An 8,307-nucleotide genomic window follows, 5' to 3' on the forward strand; every position below is an offset into this window, starting at 1 on the left:
GATATAATGTTTAAAATAAGGGCACTTTACTCTTGACATTTTACGGTTTTTTCAATTTTCTGAAAAATCCTATCATTAGATTTTTTTAAAAATACGATAATCTTGCTTAACTAACGTTTCTACATAGGGATTAAGCATTTAGAACGAAATCTAATGTCAGAAAATGGCACTTTACTCTTGACATTTTTCGGTTTTTTCAATTTTCTGGAAAATCCTATCATTAGATTTTTTTTAAAATACGATATTCTTGCTTAACTAACGTTTTTACATAGGGATTAAGCATTTAGAACGAAATCTAATGTAGGAAAATGGTACTTTACTCTTGACCGGTACGTTGGGACTTTGAAAATATTCGGGCGTTCCAATCGCTCGTCTGTTGCATCATAGCGCGTCTCGGCGCAATCGACCGATTCGCTCGACCCATTATTTTCGATTTACGGCTAAAATAAATTTTTCTCATTTTATTCAATAACATATTCTTGCTTAGATAACTTTTTTACATAGGGATTAAGCATTTAGAACGATATAATGTTTAAAATAAGGGCACTTTACTCTTGACATTTTACGGTTTTTTCAATTTTCTGAAAAATCCTACCATTAGATTTTTTTAAAAATACGATATTCTTGCTTAACTAACGTTTCTACATAGGGATTAAGCATTTAGAACGAAATCTAATGTCAGAAAATGGCACTTTACTCTTGACATTTTTCGGTTTTTTCAATTTTCTGGAAAATCCTATCATTAGATTTTTTTAAAAATACGATATTCTTGCTTAACTAACGTTTTTACATAGGGATTAAGCATTTAGAACGAAATCTAATGTAGGAAAATGGTACTTTACTCTTGATCGGTACGTTGGGACTTTGAAAATATTCGGGCGTTCCAATCGCTCGTCTGTTGCATCATAGCGCGTCTCGGCGCAATCGACCGATTCGCTCGACCCATTATTTTCGATTTACGGCTAAAATAAATTTTTCTCATTTTATTCAATAACATATTCTTGCTTAGATAACTTTTTTACATAGGGATTAAGCATTTAGAACGATATAATGTTTAAAATAAGGGCACTTTACTCTTGACATTTTACGGTTTTTTCAATTTTCTGAAAAATCCTACCATTAGATTTTTTTAAAAATACGATATTCTTGCTTAACTAACGTTTCTACATAGGGATTAAGCATTTAGAACGAAATCTAATGTCAGAAAATGGCACTTTACTCTTGACATTTTTCGGTTTTTTCAATTTTCTGGAAAATCCTATCATTAGATTTTTTTAAAAATACGATATTCTTGCTTAACTAACGTTTTTACATAGGGATTAAGCATTTAGAACGAAATCTAATGTAGGAAAATGGTACTTTACTCTTGATCGGTACGTTGGGACTTAGAAAATATTCGGCCGTACGCGGCGCGTCTCGGCGCTTCGAACAGCTCCGGTGTCCCCATTATTTTCGATTTACGGCTAAAATAAATTTTTCTAATTTTTTTCAATAACATATTCTTGCTTAAATAACTTTTTTACATAGGGATTAAGCATTTAGAACGATACATTGTTTAAAATAATGGCACTTTACTCTTGACATTTTACGGTTTTTTCAATTTTCTGAAAAATCCTATCATTAGATTTTTTTAAAAATACGATATTCTTGCTTAACTAACGTTTCTACATAGGGATTAAGCATTTAGAACGAAATCTAATGTCAGAAAATGGCACTTTACTCTTGACATTTTTCGGTTTTTTCAATTTTCTGGAAAATCCTATCATTAGATTTTTTTAAAAATACGATATTCTTGCTTAACTAACGTTTTTACATAGGGATTAAGCATTTAGAACGAAATCTAATGTAGGAAAATGGTACTTTACTCTTGATCGGTACGTTGGGACTTAGAAAATATTCGGCCGTACGCGGCGCGTCTCGGCGCTTCGAACAGCTCCGGTGTCCCCATTATTTTCGATTTACGGCTAAAATAAATTTTTCTAATTTTTTTCAATAACATATTCTTGCTTAAATAACTTTTTTACATAGGGATTAAGCATTTAGAACGATACATTGTTTAAAATAATGGCACTTTACTCTTGACATTTTACGGTTTTTTCAATTTTCTGAAAAATCCTATCATTAGATTTTTTTAAAAATACGATATTCTTGCTTAACTAACGTTTCTACATAGGGATTAAGCATTTAGAACGAAATCTAATGTCAGAAAATGGCACTTTACTCTTGACATTTTTCGGTTTTTTCAATTTTCTGGAAAATCCTATCATTAGATTTTTTTAAAAATACGATATTCTTGCTTAACTAACGTTTTTACAAAGGGATTAAGCATTTAGAACGAAATCTAATGTAGGAAAATGGTACTTTACTCTTGATCGGTACGTTGGGACTTTGAAAATATTCGGGCGTTCCAATCGCTCGTCTGTTGCATCATAGCGCGTCTCGGCGCAATCGACCGATTCGCTCGACCCATTATTTTCGATTTACGGCTAAAATAAATTTTTCTCATTTTATTCAATAACATATTCTTGCTTAGATAACTTTTTTACATAGGGATTAAGCATTTAGAACGATACATTGTTTAAAATAATGGCACTTTACTCTTGACATTTTACGGTTTTTTCAATTTTCTGAAAAATCCTATCATTAGATTTTTTTAAAAATACGATATTCTTGCTTAACTAACGTTTCTACATAGGGATTAAGCATTTAGAACGAAATCTAATGTCAGAAAATGGCACTTTACTCTTGACATTTTTCGGTTTTTTCAATTTTCTGGAAAATCCTATCATTAGATTTTTTTAAAAATACGATATTCTTGCTTAACTAACGTTTTTACATAGGGATTAAGCATTTAGAACGAAATCTAATGTAGGAAAATGGTACTTTACTCTTGATCGGTACGTTGGGACTTAGAAAATATTCGGCCGTACGCGGCGCGTCTCGGCGCTTCGAACAGCTCCGGTGTCCCCATTATTTTCGATTTACGGCTAAAATAAATTTTTCTAATTTTTTTCAATAACATATTCTTGCTTAAATAACTTTTTTACATAGGGATTAAGCATTTAGAACGATACATTGTTTAAAATAATGGCACTTTACTCTTGACATTTTACGGTTTTTTCAATTTTCTGAAAAATCCTATCATTAGATTTTTTTAAAAATACGATATTCTTGCTTAACTAACGTTTCTACATAGGGATTAAGCATTTAGAACGAAATCTAATGTCAGAAAATGGCACTTTACTCTTGACATTTTTCGGTTTTTTCAATTTTCTGGAAAATCCTATCATTAGATTTTTTTAAAAATACGATATTCTTGCTTAACTAACGTTTTTACAAAGGGATTAAGCATTTAGAACGAAATCTAATGTAGGAAAATGGTACTTTACTCTTGATCGGTACGTTGGGACTTTGAAAATATTCGGGCGTTCCAATCGCTCGTCTGTTGCATCATAGCGCGTCTCGGCGCAATCGACCGATTCGCTCGACCCATTATTTTCGATTTACGGCTAAAATAAATTTTTCTCATTTTATTCAATAACATATTCTTGCTTAGATAACTTTTTTACATAGGGATTAAGCATTTAGAACGATATAATGTTTAAAATAAGGGCACTTTACTCTTGACATTTTACGGTTTTTTCAATTTTCTGAAAAATCCTACCATTAGATTTTTTTAAAAATACGATATTCTTGCTTAACTAACGTTTCTACATAGGGATTAAGCATTTAGAACGAAATCTAATGTCAGAAAATGGCACTTTACTCTTGACATTTTTCGGTTTTTTCAATTTTCTGGAAAATCCTATCATTAGATTTTTTTAAAAATACGATATTCTTGCTTAACTAACGTTTTTACATAGGGATTAAGCATTTAGAACGAAATCTAATGTAGGAAAATGGTACTTTACTCTTGACCGGTACGTTGGGACTTTGAAAATATTCGGGCGTTCCAATCGCTCGTCTGTTGCATCATAGCGCGTCTCGGCGCAATCGACCGATTCGCTCGACCCATTATTTTCGATTTACGGCTAAAATAAATTTTTCTCATTTTATTCAATAACATATTCTTGCTTAGATAACTTTTTTACATAGGGATTAAGCATTTAGAACGATATAATGTTTAAAATAAGGGCACTTTACTCTTGACATTTTACGGTTTTTTCAATTTTCTGAAAAATCCTATCATTAGATTTTTTTAAAAATACGATAATCTTGCATAACTAACGTTTCTACATAGGGATTAAGCATTTAGAACGAAATCTAATGTCAGAAAATGGCACTTTACTCTTGACATTTTTCGGTTTTTTCAATTTTCTGGAAAATCCTATCATTAGATTTTTTTTAAAATACGATATTCTTGCTTAACTAACGTTTTTACATAGGGATTAAGCATTTAGAACGAAATCTAATGTAGGAAAATGGTACTTTACTCTTGACCGGTACGTTGGGACTTTGAAAATATTCGGGCGTTCCAATCGCTCGTCTGTTGCATCATAGCGCGTCTCGGCGCAATCGACCGATTCGCTCGACCCATTATTTTCGATTTACGGCTAAAATAAATTTTTCTCATTTTATTCAATAACATATTCTTGCTTAGATAACTTTTTTACATAGGGATTAAGCATTTAGAACGATATAATGTTTAAAATAAGGGCACTTTACTCTTGACATTTTACGGTTTTTTCAATTTTCTGAAAAATCCTACCATTAGATTTTTTTAAAAATACGATATTCTTGCTTAACTAACGTTTCTACATAGGGATTAAGCATTTAGAACGAAATCTAATGTCAGAAAATGGCACTTTACTCTTGACATTTTTCGGTTTTTTCAATTTTCTGGAAAATCCTATCATTAGATTTTTTTTAAAATACGATATTCTTGCTTAACTAACGTTTTTACATAGGGATTAAGCATTTAGAACGAAATCTAATGTAGGAAAATGGTACTTTACTCTTGACCGGTACGTTGGGACTTTGAAAATATTCGGGCGTTCCAATCGCTCGTCTGTTGCATCATAGCGCGTCTCGGCGCAATCGACCGATTCGCTCGACCCATTATTTTCGATTTACGGCTAAAATAAATTTTTCTCATTTTATTCAATAACATATTCTTGCTTAGATAACTTTTTTACATAGGGATTAAGCATTTAGAACGATATAATGTTTAAAATAAGGGCACTTTACTCTTGACATTTTACGGTTTTTTCAATTTTCTGAAAAATCCTATCATTAGATTTTTTTAAAAATACGATAATCTTGCTTAACTAACGTTTCTACATAGGGATTAAGCATTTAGAACGAAATCTAATGTCAGAAAATGGCACTTTACTCTTGACATTTTTCGGTTTTTTCAATTTTCTGGAAAATCCTATCATTAGATTTTTTTTAAAATACGATATTCTTGCTTAACTAACGTTTTTACATAGGGATTAAGCATTTAGAACGAAATCTAATGTAGGAAAATGGTACTTTACTCTTGACCGGTACGTTGGGACTTTGAAAATATTCGGGCGTTCCAATCGCTCGTCTGTTGCATCATAGCGCGTCTCGGCGCAATCGACCGATTCGCTCGACCCATTATTTTCGATTTACGGCTAAAATAAATTTTTCTCATTTTATTCAATAACATATTCTTGCTTAGATAACTTTTTTACATAGGGATTAAGCATTTAGAACGATATAATGTTTAAAATAAGGGCACTTTACTCTTGACATTTTACGGTTTTTTCAATTTTCTGAAAAATCCTACCATTAGATTTTTTTAAAAATACGATATTCTTGCTTAACTAACGTTTCTACATAGGGATTAAGCATTTAGAACGAAATCTAATGTCAGAAAATGGCACTTTACTCTTGACATTTTTCGGTTTTTTCAATTTTCTGGAAAATCCTATCATTAGATTTTTTTAAAAATACGATATTCTTGCTTAACTAACGTTTTTACATAGGGATTAAGCATTTAGAACGAAATCTAATGTAGGAAAATGGTACTTTACTCTTGATCGGTACGTTGGGACTTAGAAAATATTCGGCCGTACGCGGCGCGTCTCGGCGCTTCGAACAGCTCCGGTGTCCCCATTATTTTCGATTTACGGCTAAAATAAATTTTTCTAATTTTTTTCAATAACATATTCTTGCTTAAATAACTTTTTTACATAGGGATTAAGCATTTAGAACGATACATTGTTTAAAATAATGGCACTTTACTCTTGACATTTTACGGTTTTTTCAATTTTCTGAAAAATCCTATCATTAGATTTTTTTAAAAATACGATATTCTTGCTTAACTAACGTTTCTACATAGGGATTAAGCATTTAGAACGAAATCTAATGTCAGAAAATGGCACTTTACTCTTGACATTTTTCGGTTTTTTCAATTTTCTGGAAAATCCTATCATTAGATTTTTTTAAAAATACGATATTCTTGCTTAACTAACGTTTTTACATAGGGATTAAGCATTTAGAACGAAATCTAATGTAGGAAAATGGTACTTTACTCTTGATCGGTACGTTGGGACTTAGAAAATATTCGGCCGTACGCGGCGCGTCTCGGCGCTTCGAACAGCTCCGGTGTCCCCATTATTTTCGATTTACGGCTAAAATAAATTTTTCTAATTTTTTTCGATTACATATTCTTGCTTAAATAACTTTTTTACATAGGGATTAAGCATTTAGAACGACATGTTGTTTAAAATAATGGTACTTTACTCTTGTGATTTTTCGGTTTTTTTTGATTATTTTGAAAAATAAATTTTTGTAATTTTTTTAAATGCGATATTCGTGATCAGTGAACGATTTCACATATGGATTAAGCATTTAGAATCGTGCGGACGCGTTATTAAAAAAGTTTACTCGATGCGATGGGACTTTAAAAAGTTTGTGAAAATTTTCATATTGGGAAAAAATGTGTAATTTTTTGTCTAGTTTACGGTAGTGTAATTTATTTTAATGTTTACTATAAAAATTTTTTTCGTTCGTTCACGCGCTATGTTACAACAGCACGGCCGGGCGGTCTGTTGCCGCAGCGGTTTACACTCATAAGCGCGCGTGCTATTCGGCCGGCGGCGCCGGCGTCCTTGCCGGCCGTTCGGTATCTATAAGAGATACACGGTCCGTGCGAGGCGGACGGAGCAGAGCGGGTTTTGGGCCAATTCTACGATCTCGGTCGAGAAGCTGTCTCAGAGCTCCTTCGGGGCTTCGGTCCTGACTGTTTCGTGCCGTTTACGTTACGGACTTTTCTCCACACAGCGTGGCCACGGGTCGGTGTCTTTGACCGAATGGCCCATATGTGGCAAGCCCTACGGGGTTGGTTACCCGTATGCACTTTGTATGTATACTCGTACTCACTGAGCAATCGACTCTTCTGTCCGAGCGATGGAAAAATTTTTTAAAATGCATCTGTAAGATTTGGAAGCAAATCGTACCAATTGAAAACTGTGGCTAAAATGAAATAGCCCAGTGGAGAGAGAAAACTATCAAAAAACTGATTTTTTAAATCAAGAGGTGTCAGAAATCGAAATGCCTAGCGCGAGCGGAAGAACACGCTTTCTCGCCAGTCCAGCATGTGTCCTGTCCGTTCTTCCTCGGCTTGCCGATTTTGCCCAGATCAGAGGTTTCGTGCTTCCGGCGGTCAGAAGATCAGCGTGAGCGTACGCGCTTCCACGACTATGGCATCACCCATGTACTTTTTCCTTTGAATATATTTGAGTACATAAAAAATATTAAAACATATAGAGAGAACTGTGTCTTGGATCTTAAAAATTTGTCAATAGCGATGATATATTATTACTTAACTTGAAGTATTTGTACGTTTTAGCTGGGACGTACATTTATCTTACAAGATGTTAATAGCGAGACTCTTGAAGATAAAATTATCTTGTGATTTTATGAAGGCAAAGATAGAAACGTACGAAGCTGGCGTACGTAGAAAAATGTGATTTTATGATAGAACAAAAATATAATACGTACGTTTTTGGGCGTACGGTAAAATATCTGTATGGTAGAAAAATGAAAGAAATTGAGCGTTAAAGAAGATATGTTACAAGCGCGGAATGTGGCAAAACTTGTACATATTTGAAAGAGAAAAATGGTGTGTCGACCTGACATATATATATGAAACAGGCGACGATGGAAAAGGATTTAAATTTTGTCCATTTTATATATACATATTGTATAGTTCCCTGGTTGATCCTGCCAGTAGTCATATGCTTGTCTCAAAGATTAAGCCATGCATGTCTCAGTACATGCCGTATTAAGGTGAAACCGCGAATGGCTCATTAAATCAGTTATGGTTTCTTAGATCGT

General features: G+C 33.3%; 1 non-coding gene across 1 annotated transcript in view; it reads left to right on the forward strand.

The window, feature by feature from the left end:
- Positions 1-8,180: 8,180 nt before the first annotated feature.
- The window catches only part of LOC143263537 (small subunit ribosomal RNA), a 1,921-nt gene continuing 1,794 nt past the window's right edge, over positions 8,181-8,307 (forward strand). The window contains exon 1 of the ribosomal RNA XR_013036951.1: positions 8,181-8,307. This exon is cut by the window's right edge and continues 1,794 nt beyond it. This is a non-coding gene — a ribosomal RNA (small subunit ribosomal RNA).

Source organism: Megalopta genalis, unplaced genomic scaffold, assembly GCF_051020955.1.
Source record: "Megalopta genalis isolate 19385.01 unplaced genomic scaffold, iyMegGena1_principal scaffold0723, whole genome shotgun sequence".
NCBI classification, from domain to species: Eukaryota; Metazoa; Arthropoda; class Insecta; order Hymenoptera; family Halictidae; genus Megalopta; species Megalopta genalis.